We start from the raw sequence: 12,075 nt of genomic DNA on the forward strand, positions 1-12,075 counted from the left end.
ACTAACAATTACATGTGAAATTCCACCTTGTTTAAATGGGAGGAGAGGAATAAAAGATACCTTTAAGGATTTAAAAAAGATGAAATGTACCCAAAAAAATCCAATAAAAAAGTTTAAAATAAAAATAACTTAGGAAATACAAAATACTGGGGTGCCATTCCACAATCATGATGTGTTTCTTCTGTGATAGCTTATAGGTTAATTTACTTCTCTATAACTGTATTCTTATTTCAAAGTAAGTTATGGCATCATCTGTGGAGTGGATGGTGAGAACAAAAGCTTTGCCTAACTTGAATAATCGATCCCTCCTGAGCATGTGCTTAACATTCTAAGCACAGGGAAATTTCCTGAGGGGATTAAAGAACAAAATCCAAACATAAAACAGGAACAACGATTTGAAAACATTCTGCACGCTGGGTATGAAGGCATGTTACAACTTTAATCAGCTTTGTAGGTATTTCTAATAAACACACAAGAAACAAAAATCCTATCACAGTCCTAGCAGTTGCATCCAACAAAGAGAGAGCTGTGAGGTAGTGCCTGCTACTTCTTTCCCCAGATATTCCTGGGCCTCAGGCCTGCACCCAGTGAGTTGGACCAAGAGCAGCCAGGTTGAAATTCCTGCTGCCATGACAGGATTCTGCAGGAACATTTCCCTTTGACAACAAGGAACCTGTGTGGAGGAGACCTCTTGGTGAGTCCTCAAGGACTCTACATGTCCTATTCTACAGGGAGAAGCCCTGCCAGGTCTTTGGCAAGGCCAGCCATTTGTATGGGGAAGTCTCTGGTCCTGTGGCAGAGAACGAGGAATTGCAGAAGGAATGGCAGCTCCACTGAGATCAAAGGATAACCCTTCTAGGCCTATGACCTCCTAATTAATTTGTCTTTCACCCGATGCCCTATTCACATTTTCTTAATCTCATACAACTGTGATCTTGATGAGCAGCTGGGCTCTTGTTTTCTTAATCAGTTCTTTGTTGTAACAGACCTTTTTAACTTACTCCAGCCCCTGAGACTTATTCATACCTTCTGTATGCAGTAGGACCGTTGGTGGGACTGTCATCTCGAAAATAGAAGGTTCGGTAATCCAAAAGATTGGACTCCAGTTTACCTCAGGCCAGGAAAGAAGTCAGCCACCATTAGTAAAAGAGCAAGGGAAAAATTACATAGGAAAAAGAAGTGGCTTAATCAGTAGAAAAGATCCTCAACTTCTAAGGCCTGCACATCTGCACCCCTCTCTTCTGAGCTTTGTATAGTGATGTTGTATAACTCCAGATGGTAGTAAAAGGCAGAGTTCTTCCCAGCAAGGTCAGACATGATTTTCACTCTTACATCTCTGAGGTGGGCTGGCATTATAGCACACATTCATGTTGAATTATTATAACACCTATGATAAGAAGACAGAATGCATATATCACAATGCCAAATAGACTCCCTCCTGAACGTATGGACCCATTAAAATTGAGGTTCAACCTGAACTCAGACCATTCCACTCCCTTCTCGTCCTCCGGATTCTTATGTTTGCTACAAGTAAAAGATCATGTTGTAGTCCCCAATATTCTCATGCCTAGACTTGTCTATTCACGGAGAATGATATTGGAGAAGTGATGGTTATGTAGTTACAATGTAGTAACACAAGGTCCAGGTTGACATTTGCTCACTGATGTCCAATTTAATTGTCTTCTTATATTTGAGAAAGGGAGGATGTCCTACATAATATATAAAACAGACAGAAATTTATTGTTTTATATATGCCCTGTAGTTGATCCCTATGTTCCCAAGGAAAAGGAGTTTTTATTGCAAAAAAATAGGATTATAGACCATTGATTTTGGAAATACATGGATATGTAAATGGAAACAATGTCGGCTTTCAAGGACTGCACAGTAAGCAAATATACACTCAGAGGTTTTATACACTCAGAGGTATAGAAGAAATATATTGGCCTCCAGAAAAAGGGAAAAGCTTAGAAATCGAAATACATGTCACATGCATTGTCTCGAGTAGTAGATTTACTTTTAAGAAAAATCTCCCTCCTCCTTGGTCCCTAGAGATTTGGGTGCTAAGAAAAATCTGTTCTCCAATTCAGGGTTGTAAGAAACCCTCTGCAGCAAAAGCAATGTTGACTTCTAATGAAGCAGAGAGACATCTAGCTTTGAAATAGAGGTTGCCAAATGGTATTCCCAGTGACACATGGGAGACTGGAGGAAAGGGTCCCCACAGAAATTCATCAGTGTGGGGAGAGCTGGTTAGTAGGTAGGCCATAGAATTTTCCAGTGACATCACCAGTAGGCCGTTCACTGGACACTCTATTGTATCTAAGAGATCCCTAGAATCTTCTGTGATGTCACCAGTGTTGTGGTGACACCAACTGCCTTTGGGATATTACTTCAGTTCCCTTTGCGTTCACAAGCAGGCATGTTTCGCCAGCTGCTCAGGCTATTTCGGAAGGAAAGTGTTGATCAAGGAGAGACCGCACCAGGTCAGAGGGAAGCTGACCCCCTCTCTAGTGAAACAGGAAGGAGGAAATCATTCTGGGGAAGGCTTGGTGAGTCGTGGGCAGAGTTGGGGAACATCCTCAAGGAGGTAGGTTTGAGATGTGCCTTCTAAGACTAGGCCTTACAAGCAGGAGCCTTGGGATTTTTCAAAGGCAAAACAAGAGTCAGGAGTTCCTGATCTTTAATTTGAGAGAAAGCCATAAAGTTGTAAGACTTCAGTGTCTTTTCTTGAAGCTTTTTAACTGTGAGTGTCAACGAATAGCAGGAGGAGGCACTGTGAGATTAACAATGTGACCATCCATGGTTGGGAGTTGAAGCACTTCATCCTCTAGATTACTGTAGGTTACATAAGTGTCTGATGGCGAGAACAAGGAAGGATGCACCCCTAGTCATGAATTGAGTTCTCAGACACTTTGGGCTGGACCACACTTGGTTAGAGCTTGATGGTGCTAAACATTATGAAGTCATTATGAACTCCAGGATTATCTGCACCACATCTGATATAACAATGTCACAGATGTTTATGTCTCAGTCATATTATAACTTTCAGTGCCGCGGGTTGTTTAATAGTGAGTGTGGCACGTGTATGGCATTAGAGGTTGGGAACAGGGACAAAGCTTAAGAATCAACCTTTAAGAAAGCTTTTCTGCTCTTTCAGGGCTTCACCCAGTCTCTACCATTTCCCCTTCCTCAACCTCCTTTTCGGATTCAGAATGATCTATTCTGCCCATTGGTTCAAATATGCAAATTCACTTGGGTTTATCTGTCTACAGGTTTTGGTAGGAAGGCATCATCCCAAAATGTCATTAGTAAGCAAGAGGAGTGTCTAAAGGAACTGGAGGAACTCAAATTTGAAATCCAGAAGTGTCAATTCGAGAGGGATGAACTTTATCAAATCCTGGATCTTTATATCTATGATGAGTGGGACCACAGGTAGTCATTATGCCCAGTAACCTGTTCACTGTCTTGTGCTCTCTCTCTGCTAACCCTAGATTTACTCATAGCAGGAGAGAGTTTCACCTCTCATCCTGGATTTTAAGGAGATTTGGCAGGCATTTGCTTGTGAGATGAGCTAGGTGCTGTGTGTTTAGGGTCAACCTCTTTTGTACTTGACCCTGAGCCTCTTGGATTAGCATTGGTTCTGTCAACAGCTAGAATGACCTTGTCACACTTGCTGCAACTGTGTGTGTGAATGAAATGCCTGCACGTCATCACTCTTTCCTCTGAATTTGTTCATTATACACTGATTCTATGGCACCTCCATGGATGTAGTTGGCATTCTAAATGTGTTTGGATATGGGTTGGTGTGTATATATGTGGCAGTATTTGTTGGTGGTTTACTCTGGATCAGGACATCTGGGACCTTTGATTGGGTCTGAGGATTTGTTTGATCAACAGTTTGCAGGTCATGATAGTGATGAGTACATGGAGGCCCACGTTGATCAACACAGCACTTTGCTCCTTCTGTATACCTTGGTGGCACACAGGACTCTCCTGAGGGGAGGAGGTGCTATAAATCCTCTTCCCTGTCAAACATAGTTATGCCCTCTGGGAATTCATGTAACGATAGAAACCAAGGATTGAGTATACCTGCTTTCAAAACAAGAGAAATGTCATCACAGCTTTCTCTTGGGCCCAAAGCTGTGGCACAGACTGGAGGAATCTTCTTCCTGAACTAGTCAATTCCATCATGCTCACCTGGCCAGCTCTTGAAGGTCAGGTCCCTCCAACTGGTACCGTGACTCTGTTTTCCTGTTCCCAGGATAATAAACTTAACCAGTACAAATACTTTGAAGGAGCAAGTATGTGGTACATACTGAGTTTAAGTAATAGAGAGAACAGTCTGATTTTACCTAATTTGTTTCACCTGCTTTGATCTTTAGTTTTTTTATTTTTTTAACTATCCAGGGATTGTTTATTGTGACCTAGAAATGGTCACTGTGGTCTTGACAGTTGTTATTCCCAAACAGGGAGCTCTCAGGCTCTGCCCCCTCCTATATAGTGAGTCTTTGCAGAACCATATCTCTCAGGATTCCGAGGAGTCCTTATTTCAAAACAAATGTTTGCTTATTTACATAGAAATATTTTCTGTGGATTGAGTCTCACTGTTGGGTTTTGGTCTGGTTTTTGAGTTTGCCATTTTCTTCCCTTCCACCATTCCTTGAATTTGAAATTTTTTATTATATATTTTTATTTACATTTCACCTAATTCTGAAATCGTGAGTTCAAAACATTATTTGTTCCTTTGGCCATGACCTAACCCAGGCTGCATGTCGAATTGCCAGTCCTTCAATCTGAACATGAGATGAGAATGATGGCTATGCAAATGATGACCAACTCAATAAGTGATGCCATGGAGAGGTACAAGGAGCTCATACAATTGAACAGTTCCTACCGGTGAGTCGCTGACAGAGATGAGAACCCAGCACTAGGCTGGGAATGCTTCTGTCCTGTATGACTTTGAACAAAAGTCAGGGCTCTGGTTCTGTAGTGTCTGACTCTTAACAAGAACCCTGCCTCCTGGCAAGGGTCTTAGATTTGTAGCTCTTGGACTCAGTTGTCGTACATGTGAGGGGTGTAGAAGACCCTCCAATTGTTATTTTCCCAGTTAAAGTTCCTCTAGATAGAAAAGGTTTGCACCATGATGGGAATCAAATCTGAATCTCTAGGACTCTGACAGGAGATTCAAAGATCTGTGATCCATGAGAAACACATGGAAAGAGTCTATAGCTATTTGGTCTTCAACTACCCCTCAGAGGGGCTTTCCCCACAACGTGAAGATGGTTTCACCATACCATGGACATACGAGCTCCCTTATGGACCATCTCTTCTTCCTTGATTTATATAAACCGTCTTACTGTCAGGATTTTCAGAAGTACTTTGATTCATGTGGAATGTGGATTCTGGATTTGACCTCCTCTAATTGGTGCTAACCTGCATAGTGTGGCTCTATTCTGGGGATTTCTGAGGATGAGGACCCTTGAAGGGATGATTGGACTTGCAGGAGTGACAGGCAAATAGAAGCTGGCTGGGTTTTACCATTTTTTGTTTGTGGTTCAGCATCAGGCACTCCCAGCTCCTGCGTGAACAAGCTCAATTGAAGAACAATATACAGATTTTGCTGAATGAGAAGAGAGAACTGCTGGTGGAGCAGACTGAACTGCCAGCATCCTCTGTGGAGACAAAGAGGCTCTGTGAATAGGCCGGAATGAACATCTGTGCCCCCAGTGCCACGCAACAGCAGGTAGGGTTAGGCTTCAGGTCAGGTTGTCCTCAGGTCTTACCATAAACATAGACAAACCAATGTAACTGTCTATTGACTGATCAATGTCCTGACCTAGGTCTCATCCAAGTGTACATTCATGTGATTGTTTACAAGGCTTTCTGTGGAGATAGCCCCTTTTCAAGAAACTGCATGTTTCGAAAGCAAATGCTCCTGCTCTTCGAGAATCTGCACTTCATTGAGGGAGATACGTTGATCACACAGCAGAGCACTACATGCCATTATGTATGGAGGGTGCTATGTGGGAGCCCCTCTTTAGACCAGAGCAGGGCTTTGAGGGATGAAGCAAAAGCCCAGAGCCCATTTTCTTTACAGGGATGGTGTGAGACTCAGGAAGTAAGTAGTTTTCAAGGAGGAGAGCCTGGTGGAAATGCCAAAGAAATGGTTCTCATTGTCATTTGTGGTGGCTTTTGTTTTTCCTCCCCTCATGTCCCTGTATATGAAGATGGTGACTTCATGCTTCACAGATCTTGGGTAACTACAGAGCCTGTGTATCAGCATGTCAGTCCTGTCTTATTTGAGTGCTCCTGGAGACTTAGTCCTTTAAGCCTAGGTCTCTCAACAAACATGAAGCTTCCTGTTTTGTGCTGGCCAGCAGTCTTTGCATCATTCGTCCAGTTCCAAGATGAGCCCCCTCTCTTATTTGTCTCAACACATACTTAAACCATTCAGCTATTTTAAAAATAAGGATTAGATTTCTTCACTTTACCTGAACAGAGTTATCCCCCGGGAAGATTCTGGATTGTATTATTGGCTTCACCATGATATTGCATGGAATCCTAGAGTGCAACCCTCTGCTGACATTGCTTTGCTGACTATATCATGGGCACTGCATTCTTTCAGGATAGATACCCTCTCAATATTGTACACAGTGCTGCATTTCAGAAAATTCACTGTATGTTATTTATTTAGCCTTTTTCTGACTGACATTGAGGTTGTTTTAGTATCACAGGAACTCCAATGTGATGAAATGTTCCTGGGAACTGACCATGAGTCACTGTCTTCTCTGATGCTTCCAAAGTCTTCTATGAAGGAAACAGGGTAGTTTTAGTGAGGGGCCTATGATGAGTCAGCATAGAGCTTGATGGAGTCTATTCCTAGAAATCTCTCTTGGGGATTTGATGATGTGTTGTTTAGGCTATCTGTTCAGAACATGTAACTTACTTGTCGGACCAGCAAGTATCTGCATAGAAAGGTTTCCTGAAGTGGAAATGAGTACAGGCCAGGGCAGCACATCTTGCTTGTGTCTAAGAGACTTGTACACAGCATTGTTCCCACTAATTCCTCACTCAACAGGAAATGTGCTGCATAAGAGCAAAGTTATCATTTGTGCATGCAAGTGTGTATCTGTGTGTCTGTGTTTGTGTGTGTGGTGTGTGTGTGTGTGTGTGTGTGGTGTGTGTGTGGTGTGTGTGTGTGTGTGTGTGTGTGTGGTGTGTGTGTGGGTATATGTGTGTGTGTGTTTTTGCAGTAGTGAACATATGTTTCCCTCTATTTCCAAGTTTCATGAGAAAAGTACTGTAAGCATACACTTTACATCCATGAAACATGAAATAGAGCTGCCCAGTCATTTGGCATCTCCATCGAGCTCTGTACAGCAAAAGGACACTTAAATTACTAATTTATTGTTTCCAAAAATTTCAGAATGAATTATCTTGTGAAGTCTGGGGGAGGAGTGGAAATATGTTCAAGTGAGTCATATTTCACAGGGGTAACAAATGATACAGGCCTAGAGCTTGCAGGTCCCTTTTTGTTATGGTGTAGAAGCAGGACAATACAATCCTTTAGAAATGCAACCCCCAAAAAGAGGACACAAAAACACCTGTAAAGTTAGATTTTCAAGTGATTAGGGGCAAAACTACTGATCTGCATTGAAATCCTTTGGAGCACATCAAAGGAATGGAGTACTGGGAGGTAAGGGCAAGGCTTCTCTAGAAAAATTCATGAGTTTACTCTGCTTCTCTGTTCTTTGTGAATTGTGAAAGCCCACTGGAAGGTTATGTCACTCACTGTGTCTTCTCCAAGGTTGCTTTCCACATTGCCTGCTACCATTTCTTTCGAGCTACCTTGGCACACTACAACTTCCCCTGGGAGTTTGGCTTGGATTTTATTCATTGAGAATTTGAGTTGCTTGGAATTGTATCGTCATCCAGAAAAAGTCCCATAGCTATGCTGTGGTGCAAGAACAGGGCAGTTTCAGGAACCCCTTTAGGTGCACAGATAATCCAAAGCGCTCCTCTATGTTATCTGTGTAGCATTCTGCAAGTGCTTTCGATCAACATCATTTTCTCTCAGTTAATTTCAGCCTCAATGGGTTAGGAGAAATGATGAGCTTGAAATGGGTCTGACAGTGTAAGAACAGTTAGCCCTATGAGAAGCCATGTTCAGAAAGTGGAACAGAAGTTTTAGTTAACCCAGTGATTCCACAACAAGGAGTAGGTATTGCCATTGCAACTAGGGAGCATCAATGTTGTAGTGGTCCCAGAGTAGCCTTGAAGGAGAATCTATCCAGACGTCCATCAGCCAAGGAGTAAAAGTGTACCATACGATGGAGCCCTTCCATAGATTCTGATTCAGTGTGAGATAATCCATGCAAGATTTTACTTACTTATTCAAATTATCTGTGGAACAATCACATTACTGGGAGAAAATTTGTTGATTTGGATCCTGGTTATGGAGATTTCCTGTGATTCTAGCTTTGGGCATGAAGTCACTCAGGCTATGGTAAAGACAGCTCCGATTAGAAGAAGTTGCACACTTTGGGGAAAGTCTGAAAGAGTGAACAAGAACAAGAGTCTAGTCCACCACCAATATATGATCCTTTGCTGAGCAACAAGACAGCTCTACACAGCCTTTGGGACTTGCTAAGCCAGATTGTTAATGGAGAAAGAACCCTGAGTCTATGACGGTTTATGGGAGGACAGCATATCACTGACTGAGCTGTCTATAGGTCTGGCCACTATGTACATATCCCACTCAACATTTGTTTTTATGCCTCCAGCGAATCCTGGGGAATCATTACATTAAGTATTAATGTTCAGGTAGGAACACAGGCTGGAAGAAGCCATTTGAATATCCTTCCCTATATAAATACCCTTTTTGGGTGGATGACCACCCCACCTGGATTTCAGCCTCAGGCAGTTAAGGAGCTACTCAGAGTATTGTTCTGGTACAGTTCATGTGAATTTTGCCCATGAAACATTATATATGATCCTCTGGATTTCTTGCTATGTTCTACTCCTTTCTTCCTGTGATCTCTCCGGAAAGATCTGAGGACATCTTCTCTTCTGTCCTCTCAAAAATTGCCTTACACTAGCCATAGACTTACAGGGGTGCTGTTCTGTTTCTACATCACAATCACCTTTAATGTCCATGTGTACGCTGGGAAGATTTGCATGGAGCACATTCGCAGTGATTACAGGATCTGTGCACTTCCCATGGATTTGAAGTGAGATGGCTTCTCTCTGTATTTGCAGATTCAGTGGTTACAAATGGAAACTAGACGGGTTCCTTCAGTACTGACATAATCAGAAATTTCACCTCAATTCTGGGCATGTTCTCCAGAAGGAATCCACATGGTATTCTAGGTTGCTCATACCTCTCTTGAACTCAGATTCAGACATAGCTACAATGTTATTATTCAATGTCATATACCTGGACCAGTGGGAAAAAATGCTCATTTTTCTCTTAATCCCAGTACAGTGCATAGTCCACAGTTCAAATTCTAGCAGTTTGAAAGAAGAGATATAAATCCAAGTGCAGGTACTCTATGACACTTGGGGATGCAGGGACTGACCTCAGCTGACAGGTCATGCTGGATTGTCCAACTGAATAGAGCTGATGTAAGAGGGAGAGCTGAATTGACAACCACTCACTAAACCTTTTTTCCCTTGCTCTGCTAGGTCTGAAATTCTCCAGCAGAATCTCGAACATGACACAGTCCAGGACAAGATCTCCCTTGGAGAGAAGTGCTACAGGAGGAGTACTACGTGTGCACAGCAAATACACCACTATTGCGTCTCACCTGTAATGTCCATAGCAATTGTGGGCTGCATTTTCCTCCTTTAGTTTGATTTCTTTGGATTGAATACGCTGTATTTTCACCTTGCCTCTCTCCAGCAAGTGTACACTTTTTGAGGGACTCAGAGAAGTGCTGATGCACATCAATCAAGAGCTGCTGGTCATCCAGAAAGACTGTGCACGTGTAAATTTGTACTTGTCCTGATGGGTCATCCAGAAGAGTTTCGTGGAGATCAGTTCACAAAATTGGAAAGACTTTGTGACAAAGTGTGTAATATCATTTATACTCAGTGTTGGATGGCTTTTACCTTAATACCTCCACTCCAACAAAACAGACCTACTTCCACTCCTCTTGAAAAGATTATTACCATCACTAACTGCTTGTCTACTATGTCTCCAAGGCAAGCCACAGGCTATAAGTCTATTCTGCAAAAGGAGCAGCAAAAAATGCTTAGTGCAATTCCTCTATTTAAAGTATGGTTAATTTTTAATTGTTTTGGTTATTTGGTTTTCCTTCTATTCATTTGAAGATTTGTAATTTATCTGTTGTTGTTGTTTTGTTCATTTGCTTTTCTATTTTGATAAGGATATAGACTGTATATATTGACTACCTGCATCTGGTTACTATCAAGTAAATTGGATGTATTCTGGTCAATAAAGGAGTAATCTCAAACTCTTCACTCTTAAGAACCTTCTTTATTGATCATTAGTGTCAATATCTGAAGTCCCACAGCTATCAGGGAGGGATGGATCTCTGCATTCTCATGGGGACTGGGCATCAAATCACTTCCCAGTCAGACTGAGATTCACAGGCATTTATATAGTCACTGTGCACTGTGTTTCCGACTCTGAATTTCAACTTCATCATGCATACATTACCCACTGTGTATGCTTGCTGTCAAATATATAGTTACCTCTAAATTATACTCTGTCGATGAGAGTTTTGACCAAATTAATAGGATAAACATTAATTTTCTGTAACACCTCCCAGGACATATAAACATGGTATAATGGAGTTTAAAGCCATCAGGAATCCTGCACCCAAATCCCGGGGCAGAAAATGCTGAACACCCTGGAATGCAGATAATCCTGAGACCACAGGAAAGAAAGCCACTTCTGACCAGCTCTGCCCACATCTCTGGCCCAATATTAATCTGCATGATGCCTCTGGAAACAGGAATAGAGGAGCAGTCAGTGGCAGGAACCTGCTTGGTTCAGCCTGGGCCCAGAACCTACATGGGCCCCGAGCATATTTGAAGAAAACCAGAGGCATACAATTCTCTGTTTCCTGACTGTGGCTTTTTTTTGATTCGTAGCTCAAAATACCATTTTGTTGTTGTTGATTTTTAGTTGGATATTTTTCATTTCGAATTCAAATGTTATTCCTTCCTTGTTTTCCAGAAATAAGTCTGAATACCATCGCCCTCCACCTCTGCTATAAAGGTATTCCCTTCACCAGCCATCCACATTCCCAGCCTAGGCAGGACCAAGGGCTGTTCATTCCATTTGTGCCGAAGAAGACCATCCTCTGATACACATGCAGATGAGGCCATGGCACAGTCCCTGTATAGTGATTGGTACTGGTTTAGTCTCTGGGAACTCTGCTTGGCAGCCATGGTTGTTCTCATGGGGTTGCAAGTCCCTTCAGCTCCTTCAATCTTTCTCTAATTCCTCCAACTGAGGTCCAGTTCTCAGTTCAATGGTTTGCTGCTAGCATTCTCCACTGTATTTGACATGATCTGGCTGTGCCTCTCAGGAGACATCTATATCCAGTTCCTGTCAGCCTGCACTTCTTAGCTTCATCCACCTCATCTAGTTTGAAGGCTGTATATGTATAAGCCACATGTGGGGTAGACTCTGAATGGCCATTCCTTCAGGCTCTGTTCTAAACTTTGCATCCCTGTCCCTTCAATAGGGATTCTTCTTCTCCTTTAAAGGAAGGAGTGAAGAATCAGCATTTTGGTCATCCTTCCTGAATTTCATTTGGTCTGTGAATCTTGGAGAATTTGAGCATTTGGCCTAATATCCACTTATCAATGAGTGCATACCATGTGTGTGTTTCTGTCATTGGGTTAACTCACTCAGGAGGATATGTTTTAGTTCGTTCTCTTTGCCTATGAATTTCATGAAGTCATTGTTTTTGATATCTCTGTAGTACTCCATTGTGTAGATGTACCACACTTTCTGTTTCCATTTCTCTGTTGAAGGGCATCTGGGATCTTTTCATTTTCTGACTATTATAAATAAGGCTGCTATGAACATGGTGGAGCATGTGC

General features: G+C 42.1%; 1 long non-coding RNA gene across 1 annotated transcript; it reads left to right on the forward strand.

Annotated features, from left to right (window-relative positions):
• The first annotated feature begins 1,689 nt into the window (after nt 1-1,689).
• LOC134480550 (uncharacterized) lies at nt 1,690-10,472 on the forward strand. The gene is made up of 2 exons (XR_010054931.1): nt 1,690-3,429; nt 4,762-10,472. It is a non-coding gene; the product is annotated as an uncharacterized LOC134480550 (long non-coding RNA).
• The last annotated feature ends 1,603 nt before the right edge of the window (nt 10,473-12,075 follow it).

This window comes from Rattus norvegicus, chromosome 9, assembly GCF_036323735.1.
Source record: "Rattus norvegicus strain BN/NHsdMcwi chromosome 9, GRCr8, whole genome shotgun sequence".
Taxonomy (NCBI): domain Eukaryota; kingdom Metazoa; phylum Chordata; class Mammalia; order Rodentia; family Muridae; genus Rattus; species Rattus norvegicus.